This window comes from Sorex fumeus, unplaced genomic scaffold (assembly GCF_029834395.1).
Source record: "Sorex fumeus unplaced genomic scaffold, SorFum_2.1 ptg000034l, whole genome shotgun sequence".
NCBI classification, from domain to species: Eukaryota; Metazoa; Chordata; class Mammalia; order Eulipotyphla; family Soricidae; genus Sorex; species Sorex fumeus.
Window position 1 is genome coordinate 2,491,753 of NW_026606091.1, and position 17,211 is coordinate 2,508,963.

Below are 17,211 nucleotides of genomic sequence, written 5' to 3' on the forward strand. Positions count from 1 at the left end.
ATTCCTGAGTGTATGAACCAGGAGTAATCCCTGTGCATCGCTGGTGTGAGCCAAAAAGAAAAAACAAAACAACCAAAATAAGAACAAAAAATATTATTTCAAAAAATGTGCGTATATGATGTGTTCATTGCAACACTATTTACTACAATGAATAACCCAAATACACAATGACCAATGAATGGATAAAGAATGGCAAAGTGTGGTGTGTGTGTGTGTATGTGTGTGTGTGTGTGTGTGTGTGTAATAAAGTAGAATACTATTCATCTATAAAAAGATGAACATGAAGTCTTGCCCTTTTCTACTTCTTGGGTTGAACTAGAGTATGTCATGGCGGTAAAATGAGTTAGAGGCAGGCAAGTTCCAGATATTTGAGTATCCAGTGAAAACAGCTCTTGGACTCTGACCATAGAACTGTGGTAAAAGTTACTGGGAGACTGTATGAGGATGGGGAAGGAAGAGAACTAGAAAGGACATAAGGTCTTTGGCACTTTGCAGGTGGTAGCGAACTGCTAACTTGTCTACCAAAAGGCATAAACATTAGCGCTGTTTACCATATTACACCATCAATAGTAATTTTTTAAAATATACAGCAGAAATATTAAATAAAGTTTCCAAATAATGCAACTCTTTTAACTGGCATGGTTTAGAAACAGGGGAAGTAGAAAACCTCAGCAGATGGGTTTATATAATATGGTTGGGGCTGTGTTTTGAATGAATATGAATTACAAATAGCAAAGATAACATGGTGTTCAAAATCTGTTAGAAATCTTGAATGTCAAAATCATTTAGTTGACATTTGGAGGGACATAATTACCTTGCAAACATGGAAACGAATTGGTCTAAATCACATGGGCAGAGAATCACAGGCCACACAATGGCATTGCTTTGGCAGTAATTGTGATATGTGGGCATGGCCAAAGAAGCCAAGAAGTACACATTAATGCAGTGACATTTTTTTTAATTCATTCTGTCCTTTCAGAAAAATGCATATGAGACCTAAACAACCTTTGACCCATTATAAAATAACAGATGCAAAAAATTCTACTATAAACTATATCACTGACAGTGAAAGATTAAGAGTTTATTCACATTTTCTTCACGTAATTTTACATATTTCAGACATTTAAGGCACATTTTGCATTACTAAATTTCAAAGTTTCGTCATTGGTAAATTTACTTGGAAATCACTAACACTGTCTAGAATATTTATATGAAAATAAATGGACAATTCTTGATTTTAGTACATGATGCTATTAGCAAAGATGATTTCTATAATGACATAAATTATCATTCAAAAATAAAGTATGCAGTTTTAATTCCCTGTTTGTTTTCACTGGTGCTAAAGCTATGGAACCTTGAAGGATATAAGAGGACATTGCAAGAAAATAATCCATAACATCTCATCAGATAATTTATACAGCATTTCCTAAATACTGATTAAAATTCAACACTAGCAATACAACTGTAGCACTGTAGCACTGTCCATTCGTTGTTCATCAATTTGCTTGAGCGGGCACCAGTAACGTCTCCATTGTGAGACTTGTTGTGACTGTTTTTGGCATATCAAATATGCCACAGGGACATTGCCAGGCTCTGCCGTGTGGGCGGAATACTCTTGGTAGCTTGCTGGGCTCTCTGAAAGGGATGAAGGAATCCAACCCGGGTTGGCTGTGTTCAAGGCAAATGTCCTACACAACTAACAAGCAAATATCTACATATTAAAGGGAATTTGTGAACTCTAATATGTCATTTTCAAAAGTGAGTATTTTCTTTATTTGTTTGGGGGCCACATCTAAAATCCAGTGATGCTAAGTGTTATTTCTGGCTCTGCACTGAGAAATAACTCCTATATGTGCTCGGGGACCAAATGGGATATTGAGGATGAAGCCTGGGTTGGCTTTGTGCAAGCAAAATACCCTACTTTCTGGACTGTCACTCCAGCCATGAGTATTTATTTTTAATAGTGTAATAATCCAGATTGAAATAACATTTAATGGTTGAGGAAGCCAACTTCAATTTACTCTTGTCTTTGCTTCAGTTCTGATGCAACCACTATGAACCCTGCCTCAGGTATCAATATTTCCTCATGCATTTAGCTGTATTTGTGCTCTACACCATACCATTTACCATTATTTCTTCTTGGATTGCTTTCTAATCTTTTTATTTTATTTTATTGGTTGTTGGGGTGCTATGGACACAAGTACCAACCCAGTGGTACTCAGGGACCTCCAGGACTAAACCAGAGGAGGGGGTGTAATGCCCAGGATTTTCTCCACGTCTCATGAAGATACCATACTATCTCCATGTCCTTATTTTTAATTGCAAATAGAAAAAATTATTCATTTTGCTGAATCTATTACAATATGTATTACTGATTAGAATTATTTATAATATTCTATATAAATTGTATAATTACTATATTTTAGCCTGATTTAATTTATTTAGTGGTTATTTTGGATTTTTTTCAATTTTTTTAATATGCTCTTGCTAAGATACTTGGGAACGAAGGTAGCTAGAGTTTCAGTAAAAAAACTAAATAGTTTGATGTTTTCCTACTGCCTGATATTAGTCATTTTTATTGTTCTTAAATTACTGTCTGGAATTAAACATATATTACATACAAAATGGGAAATTTGTTAAAAGTTAGAAGATATTAGAAAATTGTGAAATTGTAAATCAATAAAGGTTGATGACATAAAATATTGTCACTGGTATTATATGCATTTTTCTTAAAACTTTCTAACAATCATAAAGGTTAACTTTATCAAATCATCCGAATCTCTCATTAAAGAAATATATTCGGTGTCCTAACAAGTATTCTGTGCCGAGAGAAACAAAAATGTCTGTTATAGTGAAAGATGGCATATTATTCATACAGGGCTGGAGCAATAGCATGGCGGGTACGGCGTTTACCTTACACAGGGCCGACTCGGTTTGATTCCTCCACCCCTCTCGGAGAGCTGGCAAGCTACCGAGAATATCCTGCCCACACGGCAGAGCCTATCAAGCAACCCGTGACGTATTCAATATGCCAAACACAGTAACAACAAGTCTCACAATGGAGACGTTTCTAGGCCCACTTGAGCAAATCTATGAACAACAGGAGGACAGTGCTACAGTGCTATTATTCACACATGACATAATTTCAAGAAACTAACATCCATAAGCAGATCACTATATTAAAATGTCTCCACTGTGTGGAACAAGTTGATTAAGTTGCGTTTGAATCTTTCTATGATTACAGACAAGGGGCCAGAGCAGGTGGGGCGTTTGCCTTGCACATGAACTGATCCAGGTTCAATCCCTGGCAACCCATATGGTCCCCCCAGCACCGCCAGGAGTGATTCCTGAGTGCAGAGCCATGAGTAACCCCTGAGCATCACCGGATGTGACCCAAAAAACCAAGAAAAAATTACAGACAAGTCTACACCAAAAATTAGATTAAACTATACACATACACACCTAATATGCCAATGAACAAAACTTCTACAGCAGTGAACAGAAGGAGAGCCCCTACAGCACCTAGAAGAATGCGTTTGCCAAGAAATGGAAAAACATCAGGGAGCAATAACCAATAATTAAGATTTCTAAAATGAAATTTTGCCCGGCAAAGCAGAGTGGAGAGCATCAAGCACTCCAGTCCTAGAATTCTACATTATCAATACCACAATGGGGAAGAAATGAAACAATAGGACACATACAAGGGTCAGTTATCAGCAGGTGCCGCCCTAGAAATCTGTCATGATATTGCTGAACCTCATATTGGATCTCGGTTTCATGGTGATACACCCTAAGCGAAAATCACTAAGGTGAACTCCACCTATCCCAAAACTAATAGGTGAGATAACTGAGGGCTGAGAAACATATGCTACAGCTGCTTAAGTCTAGCAAAAGACTTACCCAGCCTCTCCCAATTTACATAATATTGTTAAAAATATTCACCCTCACTGGCCAGAAAACACTTTTCAGTTCTACTAAAAAATAGCTTGTTAGTAAAAGGGGTGTGTAATGCTCACAGTGCTCTCAGTGTGTAGTAAGGAGGTTATAATTAATAGTGTTGCTCCTGGATGCTGTGTTCTGTGGCTGTGTCTGCTCTTAACTCCATCACCCACATGGGTTCCCCACCATACCTAGGACTGTGACCATAATATCCTGGGGTCTGACAGGTACCGGTAACCTTGAACACTTGGTTTAAAAATGTCATTTGTGATGCTCTACCCTCAGTGATGACCAGTTATGTTGAAACTTAGTACATGCGTGCCTCTGGGCATCTGAATGCACAGTTGCTGCCCAAGCCCACTTGATTTAGCATCACAGCTGCTTTTGCACACCAACAAATATGAACGCTGGGTCTCTGTCCAGGTGTATCCTGCCTTTGCATTATAGCTTCTGAAAGCACTGTGACTGAAAACAAACACTCAGTGATTATTCAGTTTCCTACAAACTCAGAAATACAGGCAGTGGGTCGAATTTTTAGGGATGGTTCACCAAAAACCACTCAAACCTGCTTAATCATAAACCCTTGTTACCAGCTATTACACAGCACCAAATAAAATGAAGAAATGGAGGAATCCACCAGTACCTATGATAACAAAATCCTGCTAAGACCACCAAGTGAAGCTATCCTGATAAGTGAAGGAAAGCTTCCTGAAAAAGATTTCAAATCAATGACCCCCATTAAGTTCACTTAAATGAGGAAATCAATGGAAAATAATCAGCAAGGACAAAGGAATATGAGATAAATCCAAACAGAAATCAATGAGCTGAAAAATACAAGAACTGAATTTTTTTTTAATTAAGTAGGAGCTCAGCAGCATAATGGCAGAAGCTGAAGACTACATCATTGATCTTGAGTACAAAGCAAAGAAAACCATTAAAAAGAATAAAAATAATGTGATATAATAATAGTTATTGAGGATTAGCAAGAGGTATAACATTCCCATTATAAGACCTTAAGAAGGAGTGGAAATTTAATGAACTAATGTGACTGTTAGGTATTGCTTAAGTAGTTAGCAATTGTCTTTAAAACTAATAATCTGTTTTTCCAGTTATTTGCATCCATTTTCTTTCAATACCTTTAAATCTCAGATAACTACACATTTGTATAGACACTGACTTAGTGTCTGACTATGGCATGACAAATTTAATTAGAACAGAGGAAGTATGGTCCTGTTGAACCTAGGAGAACACAACATTTTCAAATTTTAAACTGGTGACTTTTAAACTTGTGAGAGAAACACAGTATCACATTCTTTATCTTACAAATCATGAATTACTTGTACATCTGCATGCGTACATGATTGACGTCATTTGGCTCAGTAAACAATGCCATGTTATTAAGGCTTCCATGAGAGCTTCATTTATAAAATTTATTCAGTTATTTCCTTTTGCTTATAGTCACTTGACATTTCTCCCTGCTTTTAAAGTAGAAGTGCTTTCATTTTCTTACTTTGGATTTTCTCCAATTTGACTTCAACAATTTGATGACCAAAGTAATGAACTCATTTTGGGTCATTTGAGTTTCAGTTTCTTAATTTTAAAGAGGTCTGTTTGATATAATTATTTCCAAGGTCTTATCTTATATAACAAACTAAATATTTTTTAGTTGCCATAGAAGATAAAATTAATAACCTAAAGGTGAATCCACTTTTCTATTTACTTATATTTATTCATAATTGTTTAAGTTCTGTATATATACATATCTACATATGAATATAAGCATAGTAATAAATCATACCTCATACAGTTATGGGGAATTTTTGAAAAATAATAAGTATATAAACATTGTCATATTTACCATCAGAAGCTTAACAAATCTCATTATTGTAATAATTACTAGTCTTCCGTAACATCTCTGGTTATATTTTCTAAGTAAGTAAGAAATATCAATGAAGGTATTATATCCTAGAAAATAAATTTTTTAAAGAATAAAGTGCAATCATAATCTATACAATTAATTTAGTCAAACTCAACGGCCATAAAATTTCTCATGTGCACAATAATTTAAACCAATTGTTTATTCATTCTATTTTATTTTTACAATTAGTTATTTTAATTTATACTCTATTGTAAAATTACTAGAAGGATATAGGTTAAATGAATAAATACTTCTGACAGTCATATAACTTCACTTTATGAAAATTTTCAAAATTTTAAAAGTATGAGTCAAATTAATGTTAAATGATGATTCATTGTTAACCAGAAAAGTTTGTATGCTATAAAATTAGATTGGGTTACAGTCAATGGAAATTGAATTGTTTTCAATTACAAGTATTTGAACAAAGAAATAGTTGGCATGTGAGTCTAATTAGCAAGTGAAACAGAACTAGACATAAAAGTTAGGTAAATAATTGGTTAGAATTATTTAGGATATGACCAGTGTATATAAATCGGCAAAACTAAACAAGTGATATATATAACAGAGACAATCAAACACCAGAAAAGATATGAAGATAAGAGATTTTGAGAGAAGTGAGTTCTCTAACAGCTACATGTATAAATATTTATGTCTGGATTGACTATAAGTTCAAAGAATGATGACTGACCACACACATACAGACACACACACACACACACACACACACTAGTATTTAAAGGTATCTCTCTAGAATGGTTTAAGAAAATTATAAAAGATAATTAGTCCAAATATAAGTCTGCATCACAGAACTTTATTATTAATGGAAAAATTCTAATACCTCATTGGTCAATTTTTACAATAAGTAACAATATATCTATAACTGATCATATCCCCCTTTACCTTCTATTATTTTTGAAAATTTGGGATTACCTCAAATTAAAAAATTTCTGCATTGTGAGATAAATGAAGATAAGAATAAAGAGTAAAAGTACACAACATGCAATGGACTAGGAGATTTTGCTTATCACATCTCCGACAGAGGAATAATGTCCATAATATCTAAAGCACTCAAGGTCACAGTACAGTAGCTGTTTAGCATGAACCAATTCCAGACTTAGTTACCATTACTATTGACTATAACCCAATCTAATGTTAAAGCATATGAACTTTGCTGGTTAACAATGACTCATCATTTAACATTAATTGATACACACTTTGAAAATTTTCACAAATTGAAATTATGTGACTATCAAAATTCCAGGCTTAATTGCTGGAACTTCATGCTAACCTGAGAATCATTGTTGCAGTCCTTGAGGTCCCTGAGCACTGCTGGATGTGATCATGGAGGACCTCAGCTCCATTGGGGTAGTCTATGGGATCCCTAATACCACAAGACCTAAGCAGAACTGCATCCTAAAACCTTAAATTAAGCCATGAACCTAGTATGGCCTCTAGACTCATGACCATCACTTGAAAGGCTCCTTCAAACAAATAAAAAAATAAAACACACAAAATTTAACAACAACAAAATAAACAATTCCATCCCCAAAAAATAGAAGAGTTGAATGATATTTCCTTAAATCAAATACAGATGGTCAGTATATACAAAAAGAAGTAAAGTGCTCTTCATCATTTATCAAGAAAATGTAAATCAAAACACAAATAAGACATTATTTCACAGGAGTGAGATTGGCATATCCAATAAAAAAAAAAAAGGAAGAACAACCAATAATGCATGGATGTGGGGAAAATGGAACTCTCATCCACTGTTGGTTGGATTGTAGTCTGCTTTATCCCATATGGAAAACAACACAGAGACATCAAAAATTAGGAAAATTAGGAATAGGACTTGAGAGTTTGTATGTATCATGGTTTGCAGGTATTAGCTTGCCTTAAATGAGCTGACACAGTTAGCTCCCAGCACTTCAGATGATCCCTTGAGCCCCACCAGGGATCACTACTGAGCACAGAACTAGTAATAATATCGAACCACAATATGACATGGCAAAAATAGAAATAAAATCGCAGACAGAGATAACACAAAGAAAGAGAACTACAGGCCGATATCCCTGATGAACACAGATGCAAAGATCCTCAACAAACTACTAGCAAATAGAATCCAACTACTCATCAAAAAGATCATACACCATGACCAAGTAGGATTCATCCCAGGGATGCAAGGATGGTTTAACATTCGGAAATCAATCAACATAATCCATCATATCAACAAAAAAAAGATAAAAAGCATATGATCATATCAATAGATGCAGAGAAAGCATTTGACAAGATCCAGCACCCCTTTATGATGAAAACCCTAGCCAAAATGGGTATAGAGGGGACTTTCCTCAGCATAGTTAAAGCCATCTACCATAAGCCTACAGCAAGCATCATCCTCAATGGGGAAAAATTGAGAGCCTTCCCTCTAAGATCAGGGACGAGACAAGGATGCCCTCTCTCTCCACTGCTGTTAAATATAGTACTGGAAGTACTTGCAATAGCAATTAGGCAAGAAAAAGATATTAAGGGCATTCAGGTAGGAAAGGAAGAAATCAAGCTCTCATTATTCGCAGATGATATGATACTATACTTAGAGAACCCAATAACCTCCACCAAAAACTCCTAGAAACAATAGACTTGTATAGTAAAGTTGCAGGCTATAAAATCAATACCCAAAAATCCATGGCTTTCCTATACGCAAACAGTGAGAGAGAGGAAAGCTATATGAAAAAATCAATCCCGTTCACAATTGTGCCCCAGAAAATCAAGTACCTAGGAATCAGCTTAACTAAGGAAGTAAAGGACCTGTACAAAGAAAACTACAAAACGCTACTTCAGGAAATAAAAGAGGACATGAGGAAATGGAAAGACATCCCCTGCTCATGGGTCGGGAGACTTAACATTGTCAAAATGGCAATACTACCAAAAGCACTGTACAAATGCAATGCAATTCCTATAAGGATCACTTATCACTTAATCACTTAATCCCCGTTATTCATCGATTTATTCGAGCGGGTGCCAGTAACGTCTCCATTCATCCCGGTTGCGTGCTAGCGTAGCCCAATGGTATCTGTTCATTTTAGGAACATGTAGAGCCTCAAACCGATCATTTAGGGTCTTGACGAAGAAGTCTGACCATCTTATAGGTGGGCGTCCACGTGATCTTTTGATGTCTCGTGGAATCCAATCAGTAATGGCTCTAGTCCAGCGGTTGTCTGTAAACCTCATTACATGTCCAGCCCATCTGATTTTTGATGTCTTGGCAAATGAGACAGCGTCTCTGATTCTTGAGCGTTGACGAAGATCAGAACTCCGGATTCTATCTCTCATTTGAGTGAATCGTGATATTCCAAGCATAGTTCTTTCAATTCCTCTTTGAGAGACCCGAATAGTGTTCTCATCCTGTTTTCGTAGGGTCCAGGTCTCTGAGGCATATGTTAATGCAGGAAGAATAGTGGAATCAAAGAGATGTGCTCGTAGTTGGAGGTTCTTTGTCCTTTTAGTTATTTCTTCAATGCTCTTGAAGGCATTCCAAGCTGCTCTCTTCCTCCTGCGTAACTCAGGTGCCAGGTCATTCATCATGTTGATTTCTCGACCTAAGTATATATAACTGTTGCATTCGGAGATGGTGGTTCCGTTGAGAGCGAATGGAGCGTCAGGAACAAGGCTGTTTCTCATAAACATTGTCTTTGTAAGATTCAGCTGTAGTCCAACCTTTCCACACTCACGGTCAAAGTCCGCAAGCATTTGTGCCGCTTGGCTGATGTTTGGTGTTATTAGAACGATGTCATCAGCAAAGCGGAGGTGGTGTAGTTGCCGACCATCTATCTTCACTCCCATGTTTTCCCATTCTAGTCGTCGCATGATGTTCTCGAGGGTGGCACTGAAGAGTTTTGGTGAAATGGTATCACCCTGCCGAACCCCTCTCTTGATATGGATGATTACTTCTTTGTAGAATGGTGAGATCTTGGTAGTGAATCCGCAATAGAGCTCACGAAGGATCCTGATGTATTGAGTTTGTATGCCCTGATTGGCTAGGGCTTCCATGACCGCTTCCGTCTCAACAGAATCAAAGGCCTTCTTTAAATCAATGAACGTTAGACAGAGCGGCATCTTGAACTCCCGAGATACCTCAATGAGCTTGGTTATTGTGTGGATATGGTCGATGGTACTGAATCCTTTTCGGAATCCAGCTTGTTCACATGGTTGTCCTTCATCTAGTGTTCTGCTAATCCTATTCAGGATGATTCGAGTGAATAGTTTGTAGATGACAGACAATAGGCAGATTGGGCGATAGTTGCCAATGTCGTGGATGTCTCCTTTCTTGTATAGTAGTACAGTCTTGCTGGTTTTCCATTGGGATGGAACCTTGCATTCAGACAGGTAGCGTGTGAAGAGTCGAGCTAATGTATTGATGAGTACTGATGGTAAGTTCTTCAGGTGTTCAGGTCTGATCTTGTCTGGGCCAGGTGCTTTTTGTTTCTTTACCGACGAGATGGCATGTTGGATTTCGGAAGGGAGAACATTGGGAACGACATATCCATCATGTGGTATGTGGTATGTGGGCAAGTGGATGTGGCTATTAAAGAGATCTGAGTAGAATTCATGAATAATCTTCTCCATTGCCCTTCTGGAAGATGTGATAGATCCATCATGATGTCGGAGGGCAGTCATCTTGGTTTTGTAGTTGGTGAAGGACAGGCGGGCATTACGAATGTTTTTCCCAGCTTCTGCTGCATCTACCAGTACTGCTGCTCTCCTGTTTTTGAGGTCATCCTTGATGGCTTTTCTGCACTGTTTTGCCAGTTCGGACGTTTGCTTGTGGTTGCCTGAGGCACGTGCCACGCCACGTTGGCGAATAAGTTCAAGAGTGTTCGAAGAAAGACGGTTTTTTGTGGTTATCTCTCTCTTGGCATTCTTTGCACAATCATGGAGGTGCTGAATCATTCGATCGTATTCCTCATCAATGTTGTCAATGACGGCATCTTCCCATGTTGCTGCAACAGAGCCAAAGAGTTCCCAGTTGGTGGTTGTTCTGGGAGTCTTCTTCTTAAACCTTGCATTCTTTTCTCCTCGTTCTGTGAGGTAGAATTTTGCACGAAGAAGACGGTGGTCTGATCCCGTTTGGAATTTTGGGACAACAGCAACATCGGTTAGGCAAAACCGCCGATTGAATATGATGTGGTCTATTTCATTGTGGAACTGTCCATCGGGAGACTCCCATGTCCAACGTTTAGATTCAGCCTTTTGGAATTGTGAGTTACCATGGAAGGTTTTGGTTGACATGATGAACTCAGACAGTCTGTCACCTTGTTCGTTCCATTCCAGGCCATGGGTTCCGATGTGGAGTTCATCGACTGATCTTCTTGGTCCTATCTTGGCATTAAAATCACCGACAATGATCTTGTAGAAGGTGTGATCTTCTTTATAGAATTTCTCCAGCTCCATGTAGAATTTCTCAGTTTCTTTTACACCATAACTGGATGTTGGTGCGTAGACAACAAAGATAGAAACTGCCGGTAGTGAGCCACATTTATTCAAGTGTAATCGTCCGATTCGGGTTGTTAGGCATTCAAATGAATCAATGCTTGTGACTAAGTTTGTGTTGACAAGGATACCGACACCACCGACGCCTCTTTTATCACATGTTCCAAGGAACAGTTCTTCTCCAGTGTCAAAAACAGCATGATGGGATTGATGTCTTCTCGTTTCGGTCAGACCAATGATGTCGTACTTGATCTTTCGTGCTTGTACCATAAGGTCTTCAATGGATGCAGCAGATGCCAGCGTACGAGCATTAAAAGTACAGACAATCATTTTTGTTTTTCTGCGTTTTGGCAGCCCATGTCTGCCTTGGTGTTTTATCAGTTCTCCTTCCATATCCTTCTCGACTCTGCATAATCAGGGCTAGGGGAATGAGATCCATTTATTACTGGATTTGGCATATCAATTTGGTCTATTTGGCATAGATCACGGATAGCTTGCCAGGCTCTGCCGTGTGGGTTGGATATTTAAGGATATTTAAGGTATCCTGAAAATTATTATTTTATTATTATAATTATATTATAATAATTATAAAATTATTGTTATAAAATAAAATTATTAAATAAATATATCCTATAAGGATACCCATGACATTTTTCAAAGAAATGGAGCAAACACTCCTGAAATTTATATGGAACAATAAGCCCCCACAAGTAGCTAAAGCAATTCTTGGGAAAAAGAAAATGGGAGGAATCAACCTCCCTAACTTCAAACTTTACTACAAAGCGGTAATAATCAAAACAGCATGGTACTGGAACAAAGGCAGAACTGCAGACCAATGGAACAGAGTTGAATACACTGACATCTACCCTCAATCACATGATCATCTAATCTTTGATAAAGGTGCAAGAAATGTGAAGTGAAGTAAGGAAAGCCTCTTTAACAAATTGTGCTGGCATCACTGGACGGCTACATGCAAAAAAATGGGCTCAGAACTCTGCCTAACACCATGTACAAAGGTAAGATCAAAATGGATTAAAGACCTCAACATCAGACCAGAAACCATAAGATACATTGAAGACAAAGTTGGCAAAACCCTCCATGACATTGAGGCTAATGGTATTTTCAAAGATGACACGCCACTGGCTGAGCAAGTGAAAACAGAGATAGATAAATGGGACTATCTTAAACTAAGAAGCTTCTGTACCTCCAAAGAAACAGTGACCAAAATACAAAGACAGTCTACAGAATGGGAAAGAATATTCGCCGAATACACATCTGACAAGGGGTTGATATCAAGGATATACAAAATACTGGTTGAACTCCACAAGAAGAAAACATCCAACCCCATCAAAAAATGGGGCAATGAAATGAACAGAAACTTTCTCAAAGAAGAAATCCGAATGGCAAAAAAGCACATGAGAAAATGTTCTACATCATTAATCATCATGGAGATGCAGATCAAAACCACAATGAGATACCATCTCACACCTCAGTGACTGGCCCACATTCAAAAGAACAAAAGCAACCGTTGCTGGCGCGGATGTGGCGAGAAAGGGACACTCCTTCACTGTTGGTGTGAATGCCGAATGGTTCAGCCCTTTTGGAAAACAGTATGGACATTCCTCAAAAAATTAGAAATTGAGCTCCCATTTGATCCAGCGATCCTACTCCTGGGAATGTATCCTAGAGAGGCAAAAATGTGTAGCCGAAGTGACATCTGCACTTGTTTGTTCATTGCAGCACTCTTTACAGTAGCCAGAAACTGGAAGATACCTGAGTGCCCAAGAACAGATGACTGGTTAAAGAAACGTTGGTACATCTACACAATGGAGTACTATGTAGCTCTTAGAAAAGATGAAGTCATGAACTTTACATACAAGTGGTACAATGTGGAAAGTATCATGCTAAGCGAAATGAGTCAGAAAGAGAGGGATAGACATAGAAAGATTGCATTCATCTGGGGGATATAAAATAACAAAATATGAGATTAATACCCAAGAATAGCTGAGATCAACACCAGGAGAATTACTCCATAACTTAGAGGCCAGCCGGGTATTCTAGGGGAAAGGACAATTCAGATAGAAAGAGGAACACCAAATGGAGGCTGTTTGGAGGATCCTCCCAGGAGGGGAGATGCAGGTTGAAAGTAGACTGGACTGAACATGTTTGCCACTCAATGCCTCTTTTGCTGATCACAACACCCAAAAGGAGAGAGAGAACAAAAGGGAATGCCCTGCCACAGTGGCAGGGGGGGTTGGGGGGATGGAGGGGGAGGGATATTATCCTGGTGGTGGAAAATGGGCACTGGTGGAGGGATGGGTATTTGATCGTGGTATGACCGAGATCCAAGCACAAAAATTTGTAAATCTACAACTGTACCTCATGGTGTTTCACTAATAAAAAAAATAGAAATAAAATCAAGAACTGAGCTTCATATGACCCAACTTTTTGCCTCTTACATTAATCCAACAAGGGTCCCCAAAACACAAATTTCCCAAAACATTCATAATTCATGTTAAGAAAATGGTGGGTAAAGGAGAGCAATATTATGCTGAATAAAAGGTCAGCCTTTCTGCTCACTAAAAGCTTCCCAGGTGACCCTAAAGCATGTACAATCCATGTGTGTTTGTCTCTTTATGTGTGTTTCATTTTCTGTAATGATCCTCACTGGGCAGAGGTTGAAAGTGCCCATCTGACTAGCATTACACAGGCCAGAAAGATAACAGAGTTTAAGGCTTTTACCTTGCATGTGATTCTTTCCCCAGTATGGCATGGTTCACTGAACATTGTAAGGTATAAGGCCCAAGCCCTGAGCACAGAGCCAGAAATGCTGTTGAAACTTAACTGGGTATACAGAATACATATAGGATAATAACAGTTACATTAATTAAGACTTGAATCATAGACTCAAAGCTGTGAAATTTATAGAAGAAAGCACAGACAAAGACCTCAGTGCTTTCTCAGAGAGGTTTCCGTGACTCGTTTGATAACCTGCCTCAATTATAATGGGAAAAAAGCAGAAATAAATAATTTATTTTGATTACATCAAAACTTAAAGTTTATGCCTAGCAAAAGAGACTATCATTAAAACAAAAAGCTATCGGGTTACAAAAGTTCTATGTAAGTTATGGCATTTGTGTTATATGTAGACAACCTGTTTTTATTCCCTGTACCACACACAGTCTCTTGAGCCCCACCAAGAGGAATCCCTGAACAAAGGACCCTGTAGGAGTAAACCTTAGCACTGCCAGCTACTGCCCGTAAACAGCATTCTTTTCAAAATACATCGCTGTGCCAAGATCTTCTGAGTGAGAGAAAATAATCCCACATTATATATCTAGCAAGGAGAGAAAGCCTCAACATAATTCAACAACAGAAAACACAAATATCATCAAAAAAGTAGGGGAAGAATAGAAGACATACATAACCAAGAATCATATAAAAATGCTCATTATCACATATTTCAGGAAAATGGAAAGCAAAATGACATACCAGTGAACAAGTGTTATATCAGAAAGGACAGAAACGAGTAAGTGCAGGTAGGGTTGTGGTTGAAAAAAAAAAAAAAGAAATCCTCATTCACTATTAGTAGACACAATATAAAAATTGATAGTAAATTGGTCTAGCCTCTATGGAAAACAGGATTTTTAGATTCGTCAAAATATGTAAATACGATCTACTAGATCATCTGGCAGTTCTATTCCTAGGTATTTACATCAGAAGGAGACAGGTAGATTTCAAACGATCTCATTCATAGGTGGTGTCTAAGGAAACTAAGAAGGGAATAGCAAGTCGAAGGAAACTAAACCAGTTCTCAGTCAGTGTTGTGATGGTGCTGGAAAGGCAGAGATTCTGTTAACATGAAAGTAAACTTTTTTGAACTGGAGTGTTCTTGAGAATTGTATGAAAGATTTACATACAAAACTCAGAAGATTAAGAAATTAAAGTTTCTTTTCTTTTTGTTGGGGGGGGGTCACACCTGGCGATGCACAGAGGTTAATCCTGGCTCATGCACTCAGGAATTACTCCTTTCGGTTCTCAGGGGACCATATAGGATGCTGGGAATTGAACCCAGGTTGACCACATGCAAGGCAAATGCCCTACCTGCTGTGCTATCACTCCAGCTCTGTCAGAAGTTAAAATTTCTTGTACTGTTCAAACAGATGGTTCTTGATTCCTTTCCAATGTCCAGGTTCATCCTTTTACCCGGGTACAATACCATTCATTCTGTCTCACGATGCCCAGTCCGGTGTACTATATTTTCTCATATGAAACCTTGGTGTTGGCTCTCTTGACTGTATCCCAACAGTTCCCTGTCATCCTAGCTTTCCTAGTCTCCAGCCACAGCCTTAGGCACCTGGGTGAGACACCTGTGCCCTGTACTTGTAACTGTCAGAGCAGATATTTGAGCCTCACTTGATCTTGCACCCCGGCCTGCCTTCTGCCATCTATCCAAGTGCCAAAACCTATCTGATTCTGCAGTCCCCCACAACACGCCCCCCACGGAGACAGTGCTAGGTGTGGGTGGAAGAGGGGGGAATGGTCTGCCTGGAAGCTTCCTTCTATCTGCTCCCACCCACAGCCATCCCTCAATCTATTTTGATTGAATACCTTTTTCAATAGAAGAGAGCTCAGATATATGCCTGAAACAAACAAAATAAAATTAAATGTAAATATCTCAGTATAATTTTTAAACAAATAAAAAACTGAAAATGAAGAATTAAGAGGGAATTTTTAAATGCATGCATAAACACCATGGAGTAGAAGGAATATGTGAAATAAATTAAAGAACTTTACATGACTGAAAGAATATTGTGTTCAGGCCTTAGAGTTTCAAATGTTGAGTATAGAAACTAGTGTTAAAAGCCCTGGTCAGAGTGACTAAGCACAGAGTAGTCAAGAGAATATCCTTAAGGGTTAATTTCAAAGATACAATAATATCTATCAAATCTGAGATTCTCTGTAGGGGCTGTCACCCTCAGCAGTACACGGGGCCTATTCCTGGCCATCTGCTTTGGCCATATATAAGACAAACACTTAAGGCAAATATTCTGTACTAATCACTCCTTCCAGTCCTTAAGATAAAACCTTTGTCCACAGGAGAGTGTGGATAAAAAGTGAATTTCATATCAGACACTAAATTGTGAGAAAGTTGGTTGATAGAGGAATTATGGGAAGGACAAGTTTGGCCCCAAAATACATGCATGCATTTACTTTTTTCTTAGTACTATCCTAGACAAATAAGATATGTTTAGCCCCCAGAGTCCAGTGTTTTCTATTCCTATTAAATATTTTAGATTATAAACTCAAGTATAGTAAAATACTTTTCTATTTGGAAGTTAGACTTTTCCCCTTGAGATGTAATATATTTCTAAAAGCATTAGGGATCTATTCCATTTATGGATATTAGTATCTGAACTTTTTAAAATTATACTTGGAAAGTTTAGAGAAGATATTGGTATATTGGTACAGTCGATACATTACTAGCATTATCGTTGTCCAGGTCCAGTAGGTCTCTACTCCCTGCTATGCATGGCGTTCAGTATGCTTACTCCAGTTTGATGAACCCCCTCATGTGATAATACCTTCTACTGTACCATGCAACCAACCTTGATCCTCATCAGAAAGTGCTTCCATGGTTTCAATTACGAGCAATCTAATCCCTGCCATATATCTCCATTTACTCCCACCTTCTCTGGTTCCATTAGTCAATACATCATTCAATAGCTTTTCTTCTGTAGCTGGTAATTCCAAAACTGATCTCTTGCATTGTTGATTTTTGATCTCACTAAAACAAAGTATTTTTCAGGTAATTCTTACTGCTCAGGCAAAAAATTCTAATACCTAGATGATTCAAGCAAAATAATAAC

The 17,211-nt window shown here is 38.0% G+C and overlaps 1 pseudogene; it reads right to left on the reverse strand.

Annotated features, from left to right (window-relative positions):
* LOC130026552 (casein kinase II subunit alpha-like) overlaps positions 1 to 16,978 on the reverse strand; it is a 64,423-nt pseudogene extending 47,445 nt beyond the window's left edge.
* Between the last annotated feature and the right edge of the window lie 233 nt (positions 16,979 to 17,211).